The sequence below is a fragment of the Ranitomeya variabilis genome, chromosome 1, assembly GCF_051348905.1.
Source record: "Ranitomeya variabilis isolate aRanVar5 chromosome 1, aRanVar5.hap1, whole genome shotgun sequence".
In the NCBI taxonomy this organism is placed as follows: domain Eukaryota; kingdom Metazoa; phylum Chordata; class Amphibia; order Anura; family Dendrobatidae; genus Ranitomeya; species Ranitomeya variabilis.
In genome coordinates, this window is record NC_135232.1 from 243,999,690 (window position 1) to 244,016,099 (window position 16,410).

Below are 16,410 nucleotides of genomic sequence, written 5' to 3' on the forward strand. Positions count from 1 at the left end.
GAAGAATGAGAGACTGCAGTGGACATGGTTCGAGATTCCCTCTGTGTAGCGGCGGGAACTCACCACCTAACATTACCCCCTCCTCCCTGGGCCTCGCTACGTTCAAAGGCTGCAGAGAGCAGTGGAGCCCGAATGTGCGCCACTGGCTCCCAGGTTCTGTCCTCTGGGCCATGACCCTTCCAGTCCACCAGATAGAACTTTTTGCCACGTACCACTTTGCTTCCCAAGATAGCGTTCACCTCATAATCGACCGTGGACGAACCCGATGTCCCGGCAGATGACTCAGAAAACTGGGACATGTGATCGGGCATTAAGAGGGACACATGAAAGGTGTCGGTGATACCCAGGCGTGGAGGAAGAGCCAGACAATAGACCACAGGGTTAACCTGTTCCAGAACCTTGAAAGGACCTAAGTAGCGAGGTGCAAACTTAGTGGACTCAACTCGCAGCCTGATATTGCGGGCGGAGAGCCACACTAAGTGTCGCCAGGAGCCAAGGTCGGAGTGGGACGCCGATGTGCATCGGCAGAGACCATCATTCTCTCCTTGGAAACCCGGATAGAATCCTGTGTACGGCCCCAGATGTCCCGTGCTTCCACTGCCCAGTTTGCTACCCTAGAGTCAGCAGAAGACATGGGCATGAGCACAGGAACCCATGGATGCTGGCCGTAATTAAGGAGGAATGGGGTCTGCCCAATGGAGTCGGCTACGGCGTTTTTCAAGGGAAACTCTGCCAAAGGTAGCAGGGATGCCCAGTCATCCTGCCTGGCTGAGACAAAAGGTTGTAGATATGTGACCAGGGTCTGGTTAGCCCTCGCTACCAACCCATTCGTCTCGCGATCGTACCCTGAAGAGAGATTCAGCTCAATACTAAGTAGGCAACAAAGCTCTCTCCAGAACCGAGATGCAAACTGGGGACCCCAGTCACTGACAATCTTGTCAGGCATACCGTGTAAACAGAAGACATGTTTGACAAACAACGCCGCCAAGGCTCGTGCAGAAGGTAACCGTGGGAGAGGCACCAAATGCATCATTTTACAGAAATGGTCGGTAACCACCCAAATAACGGTGCAGCCACGGGACTTGGGTAAGCCTGTCAGCCACTGGTAGGGGGTAGAGTAACCCAGCATGCCGTTGTTGAGGAGACCTATTCTTGGAGCAGGAGACGCACGCCTGAATAAAGTCTCTAACGTCATGGGCCATTTGTGGCTAGCAGTATGTCCTCACCAGAAGCTCAGATGTCCTTTTGATCCCAAAATGTCCAACCACCCTGGACGAGTGAGCCCAAGAGAAAACCTCCGGTCACAAATTGGATGGCACGAAAGTCTTGACCGGAGGCACAGACTCTAGCGACACCAGAGCCGCAGTTCTCAGACTCTCAGAGGGAACAATTAGCTGAGGCTCCTCTGATGATGATGATGATGACACCACGGAGTGGGAGAGAGCGTCGGTGCGAATGTTCTTCTCCTCAGATAGGAAATGAAGGGTGAAGTGGAACCGGGAGAAGAACAGGGACCATCTGGCCTGTCGAGAATTCAGCCGCTGGGCTGTCTGCAAATATACCAAATTCTTGTGGTCAGTGTAGACTTGGAAGGGAAAGCGAGCCCCTTCCAGGAGGTGTCTTCATTCTGAAAAAGCCAACTTCATTGCTAGCAACTCCCTGTCCCCGATGGAATAATTCCTCTCCGCCGGAGTGAAGGTCTTAGAAAAAAAGAAGCAAGGATGCTTCCGACCTTGAGCGTCCTTTTGGAAGAGGACCGCTCCAGCCCCGACAGATGAGGCATCCACCTCAATAATAAAAGGCTTATCTACATCGGGACAATATAGAATGGGAGCGCTAGCAAAGTGGGACTTAACAGATAGGAAGGCTTTGGAGACCTCCTCTGACCACAATTTGGGATTTGCTCCCTTCTTGGTGAGGGCTACTAAGGGAGCTACCAAAGTTTATAAGTGGGGAATGAACTAGCAATAATAATAATAATAATCTTTATTTATATAGCGCCAACATATTCCGCAGCACTTTACAGTTTAACAGTTTCAAACAATAATCATAGGTAACAATGTTAGCAATACAATAATAAAGCAAAATAAGACGACCCTGCTCGTGAGAGCTTACAATCTACAATGAGATGGGAGAGATACAAAGTACAGGTGTGTATTTACACTGATGTATTTACAATGATGGTCCAGCCATCTTCAGGGGGTGGGGGATAGATGGAGATAGTGAAAGGGCTACACACACACAAACATAAAATGACCTTGATTAGTTAATGTGGTAGGCAGCTCTGAACAAATGTGTTTTGAGGGAGCGCCTAAAACTATGCAAGTTGTGGATGGTCCTAGTCAGGGCCGCCATCAGGGCATGACAGCCATGACTGGCGTATGGGGCCCGGTGAGCAGAGGGGGCCCGCATAGGGCCCCGTCTAATCTGCTCACCGGGCCCCACCCTGCCGGCGCTGCGGCCCCCCCCCTGCCGGCGCTGCGGGCACCCCACCTGCCGGCGCTGCGGGCCCCCCCCTGCCGGCGCTGCGGGCCACTATTGACGTGCGGGCCCGTGCCCGCACGTCAATGGTTAACAGCCGCCGCCAGCCAGTCGGAGGCTGGCAGCTGACTTGAGCGGCCGCAGTGCGCAGTCGCACTTCGCCGGCGTCTGACGTTATTGTCAGCCGCCGGCGAGTGCGTCCTTCACCTGCGTGGAGGAAGTGAGGTGGTTCCCCGCCGAAGGAGCATGGCAAGGTAAGAACTCTTTTTTTTTTTTTTTTGAGAGCGGCAATCCCAGGGGGGTGGGGCCCGGGGCAGAACGCTGGACACGCTGGGGCCCGGGGCAGAACGCTGGACACACACGCTGGGGCCCGGGGCAGAACGCTGGACACGCTGGGGCAGAAAGCTGGACACAGGCAGTATGCTGGACACAGGGGGCAGAGATGTTGGACACAGGGTGCAGAGATGCTGGACACAGGGGGCAGAGATGCTGGACACAGGGGGCAGAGATGCTGGACACAGGGGGCAGAGATGCTGGACACAGGGGGCAGAGATGCTGGACAAAGGGGCAGAATGCTGGACACGGGGCAGAGATGCTGGACACAGGGGGGCAGAGATGCTGGACACAGGGGGGCAGAGATGCTGGACACAGGGGGCAGAGATGCTGGACACAGGGGGCAGAGATGCTGGACACAGGGGGCAGTATGCTGGACACAGGGGGCAGAATGCTGGACACAGGGGGCAGAATGCTGGACACAGGGGGCAGAGATGCTGGACACAGGGGGCAGAGATGCTGGACACAGGGGGCAGAGATGCTGGACACGGGGCAGAGATGCTGGACACAGGGGGCAGAGATGCTGGACACAGGGGGCAGTATGCTGGACAAGGGGGCAGTATGCTGGACACAGGGGGCAGAATGCTGGACAAAGGGGCAGAGATGCTGGACACGGGGCAGAATGCTGGACACGGGGCAGAATGCTGGACACAGGGGGCAGAATGCTGGACAAAGGGGCAGAGATGCTGGACAAAGAGACAGAATGCTGGACAAAGGGGCAGTATGCTGGACAAAGGGGAAGAGATGCTGGACACGGGGCAGAATGCTGGACAAAGGGGCAGAGATGCTGGATACAGGGGGCAGTATGCTGGACACGGGGCAGAATGCTGGACACAGGGGGCAGAATGCTGGACAAAGGGGCAGGATGCTGGACACAGGGGGCAGAATGCTGGACACAGGGGGCAGAATGCTGGACACAGGGGCAGTATGCTGGACACAGGGGCAGTATGCTGGACACAGGGGCAGAGATGCTGGACACAGGGGCAGAGATGCTGGACACAGGGGCAGAGATGCTGGACACGGGCAGAGATGCTGGACACGGGCAGAGATGCTGGACACAGGGGCAGGATGCTGGACACAGGGGCAGAGATGCTGGACACAGGGGCAGAATGCTGGACAAAGGGGCAGGATGCTGGACACAGGGGCAGTATGCTGGACACAGGGGCAGAGATGCTGGACACAGGGGCAGAGATGCTGGACACAGGGGCAGTATGCTGGACACAGGGGCAGTATGCTGGACACAGGGGCAGAGATGCTGGACACAGGGGCAGAGATGCTGGACACAGGGGCAGAGATGCTGGACACAGGGGCAGGATGCTGGACACAGGGGCAGAGATGCTGGACACAGGGACAGAATGCTGGACAAAGGGGCAGGATGCTGGACACAGGGGCAGTATGCTGGACACAGGTGCAGAGATGCTGGACACAGGGGCAGAGATGCTGGACACAGGGGCAGAGATGCTGGACACAGGGGCAGTATGCTGGACACAGGGGCAGAGATGCTGGACACAGGGGCAGAGATGCTGGATACAGGGGCAGAGATGCTGGACACAGGGGCAGAGATGCTGGACACAGGGGCAGAGATGCTGGACACAGGGGCAGAATGCTGGACAAAGGGGCAGGATGCTGGACACAGGGGGCAGAATGCTGGACACAGGGGGCAGAATGCTGGACACAGGGGGCAGAATGCTGGACACAGGGCAGAATGCTGGACACAGGGGCAGTATGCTGGACACGGGGCAGTATGCTGGACACGGGCAGAGATGCTGGACACAGGGGCAGAGATGCTGGACACAGGGGCAGAGATGCTGGACACAGGGGCAGAGATGCTGGACACAGGGGCTATGAATGATGCTGGACACAGGGGCTATGAATGATGCTGGACACAGGGGCTATGAATGATGCTGGACACAGGGGCTATGAATGATGCTGGACACGGGCTATGAATGATGCTGGACACGGGCTATGAATGATGCTGGACACAGGGGCTATGAATGATGCTGGACACAGGTGCAGAATGGAGATATGGGGTATGATGAAAGACATGGGGGCATGACTGGAGACAGATGGGGAAGGATTGGAGACACAGGAGGCATGATTGGAGACACTGGGGGCAGAATTGGAGACAGATTGTGCAAGATCATGGGGCAGGATGGATACGATGGAGACAGATGGGGCAGGATGGGGAGATCATATGGGGCAGGATGGATACTCATGAGGGCAGGATGGGAGAACATATGGCTGACGCCAGGAATGAGACACACGGGGGCCAGGATGGGGAATATTATTACCATAGGGACTAATTAAGGGATATTATTACTGCAGTGATGTATTTATTTTTTGAGGACACTGTTTTAAATGAGGGGGCGGTCCTGTTACTGTGTAGAGTGACACTATGTCGCCTCTTTTTCTTTATGCGGTGTAATGTAGAAGTTGGGAAAAATTAAGTAATGTGTTCTACAAGCGGAGCTCGAGATAACTGTGTTATTTCCTGCAGAAACGAGTCCTGGCTGGAAGACATGATGGCGGTCTGTGCTGGATGAAAGATGAAGGACTTCACCTAGAGACGTCACTGGTAAGTCAGTGTTACCTATACACTGACACTATACACTGTATACTATATACAGAGGTCCTTTGTATAATTTCACTAGTGATCACTGTATTATCTGTAAACAGACACTGCATACTAAGTACAGATCTCCTGTGTATAATGGCACTTATGGTGATAGTGTGGTGCTTTTTTTTTATTACTGATCAGAATTGTAGTATTCAGTAACTATGTGGTGGTAATATGTGGTCTGGACATGGTGTTGCGGTATTTGTTCCTTGTATGTGATATTATTCGATCACTGTGGTGGTAATATGCGGTCTGGTCATGGTGTAGCGGTATTTGTCCCTTGTATGTGATATTATTCGATCACTGTGGTGGTAATATGTCATCTGGTCATGGTGTAGCGGTATTTGTTCTTTTTATGTGATATTATTGGTCATTTTAAAAATTGAAAAATAAATAAAAATATACCTAAATTGTATTGCATATTTTAACAAATATTTAATAGGTTACAGCAGAGTAGGGCCTCACCAAAAGAGTCTACCGTGTTATGGTGGCGGCTTACAAAATCTTTTGGCCAAAACAAAGGCTGCCGGCTATATGTGTGATCTGGTGATGGGAACTGTTAGGGTATGTGTCCACGTTAAGTAAACGCTGCGTGTTTGACGCTGCGTGGGGCCACAGCGTCAAACACGCAGCGTCCAGATGTTCCAGCATAGTGAAGGGGATTTTATGAAATCCCGTCTCCACTATGCGTGGTAACACGCACCCGGCGGCCCTGCGACTCCGGACATGCGGCGCTTCTTTTAAGATCGCAGCATGTCCGTGTTCCTTGCGGCAGCTGCGCCGCCGCAAGCTATAACACAGGGCCCTATGTGTGGGGTGCGATGATCCCGGATGTGTGCAATGAACACATCCGGCATCATCGCGTCACAGTAGGGGGCGGGGCTTAGCGCCGAGCGGGTTTGCCGCTCCGACGCAACCACTGGGCATCCTGAAGGTGGATACGTACCCTCAATGTGTGATTGGTGAGAAGTGGAGTTTTTCCAAGAGAGAGCAGTGGGACTGTGGACAGTTTGAGGGGTGGAGCGTGGAGGCGGGGCTGGGGTGGAGCCTGGGCGGAGTCTCAAGGGGGCCCCGAAAATTTTGCCAGTATGGGGCCCTGAAATTTCTAGTGGCAGCCCTGGTCCTAGTAACTTGTGGTAGAGCATTCAAGAGGATTGGCGCAGCACGGGAGAAGTCTTGGAGTCGGGAGTGGGAGGTACGGATTAATGCCGAGGTTAGTCGAAAGTCATTTGCAGAGCGCAGAGGTCGGTTAGGCCGATAGACCGAAATGAGGGAGGAGATGTATGGGGGTGCCGCACTGTGGAGATCTTTGTGGGTGAGAACAAGAACTTTGAATTGTATCCTGTAATGAATGGGCAGCCAGTGTAATGACTGGCGAACAGCGGATGCATCTGAGTAACGATTAGCCAGATGGACCACCCTGGCTGCTGCATTAAGGATGGACTGGAGAGGGGAAAGTCGAGTAAGGGGGAGGCCAATTAATAGAGCATTGCAGTAGTCCAGGCGGGAGTGGATCAGGGCGACAGTGAGGGTTTTTGTTGTCTCCATGGTAAGAAAAGGGTTGATTCTAGAGATGTTCTTTAGGTGTAAGCGGCACAAGCGGGCAAGAGATTGTATATGGGATGTGAAGGAGAGATCGGAGTCAAACAAAACACCCAGACAGCGTGCCTGCTGCCGTGGTGTTATTATGGTGCCACCCACGGAGAGGGAATTGTCAGATTTAGGGAGGTTAGTAGATGGTGGGAGCAGAAGAAGTTCAGTTTTGGAGAGGTTGAGTTTCAGATAGAGAGCGGACATGATGTTGGAGACTGCGGACAGACAGTCAGTGGCGTTCTGTAGTACAGCGGGGGTAAGGTCAGGGGATGATGTGTATAGTTGTGTGTCATCAGCATAAAGATGGTACTGAAAGCCAAATCTGCTGATTGTCTGTCCAATTGGGGCCGTGTAGATTAATGAACCCCATGATTAATGAACCCCATGAAGCGCTGTACCGCTTTGAGAGAATGAGGTTCCTGCCAGTCCATCACTGCTTGTAGCTTGGCAGGATCCATAGCTAATCCCTGGGCTGAGATGATATAACCCAGGAAAGGCAAGGACTCCTGCTCAAACACACACTTTTCCAACTTGGTGTAGAGGGAGTTTGCCCATAAAAGGTCGAAGACTCTGCAAACATCTCTCCGGTGGGAATCAATATCTGGAGAGAAGATGAGACTATCATCCAGATAGACTACCACCAAGGTGGAGAGCATATCCCGGAAGATATCGTTCACAAAGTCTTGGAAGGCGGCTGGGGCATTACAGAGCCCAAAGGGCATCACCAGATATTCATAGTGCCCACCTCTGCTATTAAAAGCTGTCTTCCACTAGTCCACCTCACGGATGCTAATCAGTTGTAAGCACCCCGCAGATCTAGCTTAGTAAATACCCTTGCTCACCGGAGCCTATCGAAGAGCTCAGATATCAGGGGGAGAGGGTACTTGTTCTTAACGGTAATGGCGTTAAGACCCCTGTCGTCTATGCATGGACATAATTCTCCGCTCTTCTTCTGCACGAAGAAGAACTCTGCCCTCGCAGGTGACACTGACTTCCTAATGAATCCTCTTGCCAGATTCTCCTGGATGTACTGTGACATTGCCTCCATCTCCAGGAGAGACAGGGGATAGACACGTCCCCGAGGAGGCTCTGCCCCAGGCAAGAGGTCAATAGGACAGTCATAGGGGCACTGAGGCGGAATAGTCTCCCCAGCTCTCTTGGAGAAAACGTCCGCATAAGACCAGTAGTGTTTGGGTAGAGGGCTAAGATCTGCGGGTATCTCCGTAGTCGCAACCTGAACGCAATCCCTCTGACATCTACCTTCACAAGATTTACTCCATCCCAGAATTCTCCCAGAGGACCACTCAATATGTGGGGAGTGGTAACGCAACCAAGGTATCCCTAGAAGAATCTCGTCTATTCCCTCAGGAATGACAAGAAGAGAAATGATCTCCTGATGGGATGGAGACATGGATAGTGTATAGGGAATAGTCGGATGTGTAATCTGTGAAGCTAGTGCTGACCCATTCACCACTCTTACGGTCATAGGTTTGGCTATCCCAACCAGGGGTATTGCATGCCGTTGAGCGAAGGAAGAAGACATGAAATTTCCCTCCGCCCTGGAATCCACACAAAGCTCAACCATAAAAGTGGAAGGGCCAAAAGTAATTGTCCCCTTGAAGGAAAATTTGGAGGAAAACGCTGCTGTGTCTAGTGAACCTCCTCCTACAGTTACTAGACGCGATCGTTTCCCTGCCGCTGTGGACAATTCTTGGAATAATGTCCTGACTGCTGGCAGACACTACAGACCATGGGTGTTCGAGCAGCCCAAGACTTAGGACCTGCTCGATAAACCTCCATGGCCTCATAGGGCTTGGATGCCTGGACAGGTGACTCCAGAGGTTTGGCGAAGGTAGGCGCCAACAGAAACCTCTATCTACACTGGGCTAGCTCCAATCTTTGCTCATGAAAACAGAGATCTATGCGAGTGGATAAAGTTATTAACTCCTCCAGTGTAGCGAGAATCTCCCGTTTGGACGCTTGCTCACACGTGGGTTTAGACCTCACCCAGTGTGAATGGAAGTGAACTCTGTTGCTTCACAGAGTCGCCAAATATACGCTGCGCCCTGTTATCAGTCACAGGGTGCAGCTGCAAGACGCTAGTGGGATCCCTATGAATCACCCCCATTAAACTGGTGATTGAACTTGCTCTGAACCTCGGTGGCTTTTGAGCCCGCGCCTGAAGATGCCCTGAGTCAGATGCTCAGTCCAAGCGCGAATTCCCACCCTACACTGACCGGTTGTCAGGAAAGCGCACTGATAGCACATGGCGCCGCACTGGCAGGCACTGCGAAGGGATGCTGTAACGTGTGCTGAGTGTGCAGGTTAGCACTGTCGGGCGCTAGGTAGCTTCCACCATTCGCAAGCAGTCATCAACACAAGAAATGGGAATGATTAAGGAGCTTTCATCTATCGACAGTCATTCATCTACACACACATTAGTAAGTTTACACTAGCGCATGGCCGAGCGGCCATGTGGAGCTTTTACAGCAGTAGGACACCGGGACCTTCCAGATGGTCCAATAGGAGCTGCAACCAGACCTGAACATATGACCACCAACCTCCAATGGAGGTGGTCCCGTGGGCATGCTCAGTATGAGAAAAGCGGGACTTAGTCCCAGAAAGGCCTGCTCGCTGTTGATCAGTGCTGGCTACAAAGGCAGAGCCATGGAAAGGCAGCAGTAACCAGTGGCACAGTATCAGCCTGAGCCAGACGCTGGGACCGACATCTCCTCTGAGCAGGCTCCACTGCAGCTGGAGAAGAATGGGAGACCGCAGTGGACATGGTTTGAGATTCCCCTTGTGCAGCGGCGGGAACTCAACACCTAACAGTGTGCTCCAAAATCAACATTTATGGACATCCCTGCAATGGAGTGACGCATCACAAATCGGAAAACAGCTAAAGAATAAGGGGGTCTCATGGGGCTTTTCAAGGCAGTTACAATGTACATAAAGGATATTTTCCTTATATTGGGGTCTGCCAGGTTCTACCAAGGTGTCCATCTTTTTGACAGGAAAAGAACAGTGTTGTATTAAGCAGGGTGTGACTATTTAGTTAAAAAATAACTTTTAATGTATTATATTAAAAAAGTGCTCAAGAAATAACAAATAGACATTTGACTCACAAAAAGTCACATTCAAATGAATGTTAAAATATACAGAAAGATCCGAGGGATCGAAATTAGCTTCTATGTACCTTCAAGAATCAGTTCGCTTCACATACAAGCCAGAGTTCAATATACTCCACACTTAAGGCTTCATAAATTATCCAGAATCCACATTCCGAACATCATTGGTATCCAGTATCAAGTGAACTGTATTGTATAAAAAAAAGGAACAATCTCACCTTAATGTTGCTCCCTCAGGTGAGACTAGAACGGCCGTTTTACGTGAGTCTCCCACATGGATGGAGAGCTATTATAACCTTCCCCTGATGAGTATATGAAAACGAAACGCGTAGGGAAGTACTGTATATATATCCTATATTTGGGGTTACGGTATGAGCTGGCAGAGTATTATGGTGGGGTATTTGTGTGGATGAAAATATGCCTTCTCCTCAGACACAGTACCAGTGTTTAATGGTTCTAGTCTTACCTGAGGAAGCAACATTAAGGTGAGATCGTTCCTTTTTTTTATTTTTTTCATTCATATTTATTAATTCATTATTCATTTGAATGTGACTTTTTGTGAGTCAAATGTCTATTTGTTATTTCTTGAGCACTTTTTTAATATAATACATTAAAAGTTGTTTTTTAACTAAACAGTCACACCCTGCTTAATACAACATTTGATTGGTGGTCTTAGTTTACACAGAAAAAGAACAACAATGCATGCATTACTATATTTCCAGTCACTTTAAGTAAAAATCTGCTACTCTTCATGTTTCTATGGGTTTCTGCCTATTCCACTTTTTTTGATCTACCTATCATTTATGTATGTACAGGAGACAGAAAAATTAGATTAGCTCAATGTAAGTTAAAATGGTATTCAAGCCATATATCCACTGGAATTTTCCAGGAAGTGCAACATTTACATCATAAACTCTTTATTACAAGATCATTGACATAATAAATGCTGAACTAATGTGAACATTCTGGTAGATCTATGGTTTATACTAACTTTGAATGTCGGCAGCACCAGCACATTTAGGAACATTTTCATCCTCACCCTACATTCCAGATGACCTTTTGGACCTTTTAAGTTGATTGCACCTGTATCTATAGATGATGAAAATGCTCAATTCCAGATACAAAAGTGATGCAACCTGTGCAGGCGCACAGGGTCCCAAGAGGTAAGGGGGGCAATTTCCACCTCCAAAACAGCTGGATTTGTGCATTATGATGAGCTATTGGACTGGAAAGGGACCATATATTGTTCCTGAACAGTGGCTCACAACTGTCTTTGTCCGCCAGTGCTCAACTCTATATTCTCACAGTAGCATTTTGCCTACTAATTTTTACAGCCATGAGATACATGGGCGTACCCACTGTGGGCCTGGGCATGCTTCTGATGAGGCGGTGGATGGTCTCCTGATGGATCTCCTCCCAGACCTGGACTAAAGCATCTGCCAACTCCTGGACAGTCTGTGGTGTAACGTGATGTTGGTGGATGGTGCAAGACATGATGTCCCAGATGCGTTCAATCGGAATCAGGTCTGGGAAACAGGCAGGCCAGTCCATAGCTTCAATGCCTTCATCTTGCAGGAACTGCTGACACACTCCAGCTACATGAGGTCTGGCATTGTCCTGCATTAGAAGGAACCCAGGGCCAACCGCGCCAGCATATGGTCTCACAAGGGGTTTGAGAATCTCATCTTGGTACCTAATGGCAGTCAGGCTACCTCTGGCGAGCACATAGAGAGCTGTGCGGCCCTCCAAAGAAATGCCACCCCTCACCATTATTGACCCACTGCCAAACCGGTCATGCTGAAGGAAGTTGCAGGCAGCCGATCGCTCTCCATGGCATCTCCAGACTCTAACACGTCTGTCACAGGTGCTCAGTGCAAACCTGCTTTCATCTGTGAAGAGCACAGGGCGCCAGTGGCGAATTTGCCAATCCTGGAGTTCTGTGGCAAATGCCAAGCATCCTGCATGATTTTGGGCTGTGAGCACAACCCCATCTGTGGACGTCGGGCACTCAGACCATCCTCAAGGAGTCGGTTTGTAACCATTTGTGCAGACACATGCACGTATGTGGCCTGCTGGAGGTAATTTTGCAGGGCTATGGCCGTGCTCCTCCTGTTTCTCCTTGCACAAAGGCTGAGGTAGCGGTCCTGCTGCTGGGTTCTTGCCCTCTTACGGCCCCCTCCATGTCTCCTGGTGTACTGGCCTGTCTCCGGGTAGCGCCTCCAGCCTCTGGACACTACGCTGACAGAAACAGCAAACCTTCTTGCCACAGCTCGCATTGATGTGCCATCCTTGATGAGCTGCACTACCTGAGCCACTTCTGTGGGTTGTAGAGTCCGTCTCATGCTACTACGAGTGTGAAAGCACAACCAATATTCAAAAGTGACCAAAACATCAGCCAGAAAGCATTGGTACTGAGATGTGGTCTGTGGTCCCCACCTGCAGAACCACTCCTTTATTGAGTGTGTCTTGATAATTGCCAATAATTTCCATCTGTTGTCTATTCCATTTGCAGAACAGCATGTGAAATTGATTGTCAATCAGTGTTGCTTCCTAAGTGGACAGTTTGATTTCAGAGAAGTTTGATTTACTTTGAGTTATATTCTGTTGTTTAAGTTTTCCCTTTATTTTTTGAGCAGTGTATATATATATATATATATATATATATATATATATATATATATATATATATATATACACTCACTGGCCACTTTATTAGGTACACCTGTCCAACTTCTTGTTAACACTTAATTTCTAATCAGCCAATCACATGGCGGCAACTCAGTGCATTTAGGCATGTAGACATGGTCAAGACAATCTCCTGCAGTTCAAACCGAGCATCAGTATGGGGAAGAAAGGTGATTTGAGTGCCTTTGAACGTGGCATGGTTGTTGGTGCCAGAAGGGCTGGTCTGAGTATTTCAGAAACTGCTGATCTACTGGGATTTTCACGCACAACCATCTCTAGGGTTTACAGAGAATGGCCCAAAAAAGAAAAAAAATCCAGTGAGCGGCAGTTCTGTGGGCGGAAATGCCTTGTTGATGCCAGAGGTCAGAGGAGAATGGGCAGACTGGTTCGAGCTGATAGAAAGGCAACAGTGACTCAAATCGCCACCCGTTACAACCAAGGTAGGCCTAAGAGCATCTCTGAACGCACAGTGCGTCGAACTTTGAGGCAGATGGGCTACAGCAGCAGAAGACCACACCGGGTACCACTCCTTTCAGCTAAGAACAGGAAACTGAGGCTACAATTTGCACAAGCTCATCGAAATTGGACAGTAGAAGATTGGAAAAACGTTGCTTGGTCTGATGAGTCTCGATTTCTGCTGCAACATTCGGATGGTAGGGTCAGAATTTGGCGTAAACAACATGAAAGCATGGATCCATCCTGCCTTGTATGGAGCATCTTTGGGATGTGCAGCCGACAAATCTGCGGCAACTGTGTGATGCCATCATGTCAATATGGACCAAAATCTCTGAGGAATGCTTCCAGCACCTTGTTGAATCTATGCCACGAAGAATTGAGGCAGTTCTGAAGGCAAAAGGGGTCCAACCCGTTACTAGCATGGTGTACCTAATAAAGTGGCCGGTGAGTGTATATATATACACTGTGTGCAGAATTATTAGACAAGTATTTTAGAGGATTCACTGGTCAACAGCATTTTTGGTGCCAAAGATATTTCATCGAATTTAGGGTAACTTTGGGGTGCTGATTCTGAATATGTCATCAGTTTTGCCAGATTGGCTCAAGTTTTTGAGATTTTTCGTAAAATGTGTCAAAAAAAGACGTAATTTGCTACACGCGCATTAACTTTATTGAAATAACAGTCATCATGATGATTTTTTTGCTCTCTCCACACCATTGGAACACCAAATTTGAAGCTTTTTCTTTGTCCTTTGCTCCATTTTCGTAATAATTCGATACATGCTTTGCACACTATGTCTTGGTCCCCAAGCATAACCCCAAAATAGGCAAAATACACTTTTTTTACGAAGTCTGTTATGTTTCTTCTATGTTTTGGCAGTGTGTATTCACCACAAATGTAACAGAATGAGTCTGGATCGTTAAGACAACTTCTTCTTGATGAGTTCATGCTTTTCACTGGAAAACAGACAACAACATAAAGTTAGTGCAAAAATCAAGCTATGAACAAACTTTTAGAACACTAATTAACACAAAACTATATTGAGAACTGCTCAGTTCAAGTACTAATCCAAAGAAATTAATCAGATGATGTGTCGCATTTACCAACAAGTGCTATAAATAAGATACCAAAAATCTCAAAAACTTGAGCCAATCTGGCAAAACTGATAGCATATTCAGAATCAGCACCCCAAAAATACCCCAAATTCATTAAAATATTTTGGACACCAGAAAAAAAATTTTTTTTTGTTGACCTGTGTTATTTTTATTATTGATCAACAACTATATTCTCAATCAACCCAAAAGACTCATAAATATCAAAGCCTAATATTTTTTGCAAGTTGGAGTGGTTATTTTTTAGATTTGGCTATCTTAGGAGGATATCTGTTTGTGCAGGTAACTATTACTGTGCAGAATTATTAGGCAACTTAATAAAAACCAAATATATTCCCATCTCACTTGTTTATTTTCACCAGGTAAACCAATATAACTGCACAAAATTTAGAAATAAACATTTCTGACATGCAAAAGCAAAACCCCCAAAAATTAGTGACCAATATAGCCACCTTTCTTTATGATGACACTCAACAGCCTTCCATCCATAGATTCTGTCAGTTGCTTGATCTGTTTACAATCAACATTGCGTGCAGCAGCCACCACAGCCTCCCAGACACTGTTCCGAGAGGTGGACTGTTTTCCCTCCCTGTAGATCTCACATTTTATGAGGGATCACAGGTTCTCTATGGGGTTCAGATCAGGTGAACAAGGGGGCCATGTCATTATTTTTTCTTCTTTGAGACCTTTATTGGCCAGCCACGCTGTGGAGTAGTTGGAGGCATGTGATGGAGCATTGTCCTGCATGAAAATCATTTTTTTATTGAACAATACCGACTTCTTCCTGTACCACTGCTTGAAGAAGTTGTCTTCCAGAAACTGGCAGTAGGTCTGGGAGTTGAGCTTCACTCCATCCTCAACCCGGAAAGGTCCCACAAGTTTAACTTTGATGATACCAGCCCATACCAGTACCCCACCTCCACCTTGCTGGCATCTGAGTCGGAGTGGAGCTCTCTGCCCTTTACTGATCCAGCCTCTGGCCCATGCAACTGACCCATCAAGAGTCACTCTCATCAGTTCATAAAACATTTGAAAAGTCAGTCTTAAAATATTTCTTGGCCTAGTCTTGACGTTTTATCTTATGTTTCTTGTTCAAAGGTGGTCGTATTGCACACCTTGTGCTTTTTGTTACTCCAGTAACGTTGCAGCTCTGAAATATGGCAAAGCTGGTGGCAAATGGCATCTTGGAGTAATGATGGCCACTCGTTTTTCTTTACTTAGCTGCTTTTTTCTTGCCATAATACAAATTCTAACAGTCTATTTAGTAGGACTATCAGCTGTGTATCCACCAGACTTCTGCACAACACAACTGATGGTCCCAACCCCATTTATAAGGCAAGAAATCCCACTTATTAAACCTGACAGGGCACACCTGTGAAGTGAAAACCATTCCCGGTGACTACCTCTTAAAGCTCATCAAGAGAATGCCAAGAGTGTGCAAAGCAGTCATCAAAGTAAAAGGTGGCTACTTTGAAGAACCTAGAATATAAGACATAATTTCAGATGTTTCACACTTCTTTGTTAAGTATATAATTCCACATGTGTTAATTCATAGTTTTGTTGCCTTCAGTGTGAATGTACAATTTTCACAGTCATGAAAATACAGAAAAATCTTTAAATGAGAAGGTGTGTCCAAACTTTTGGTCAGTACTGTGTATATATATATATATATATATATATATATATATATATATATATATATATATAATCTATTCTATGTGTATATATCTGTTCTATCTATTCTATTCTATACTGTACGCGGCATCTGCCCGTTTTTAATCTATCTCTTTCGCTCTCTCTATCTATATATATGTTTTGAAGATTACGGTATTTGTTTTTAAAACGATGTTTACAGTAGTATTTTACAATGCGATTTTAACATGAGCTGTTACATAGAGAGAGCTGCTGTATGTAAAAACTCATGTTAAAATCACATTGCATACGGATGTCACACTGTTAGGCCACGTTCACACTTTGCGGCCTGCTCTGCGGGTTAATCCCGCA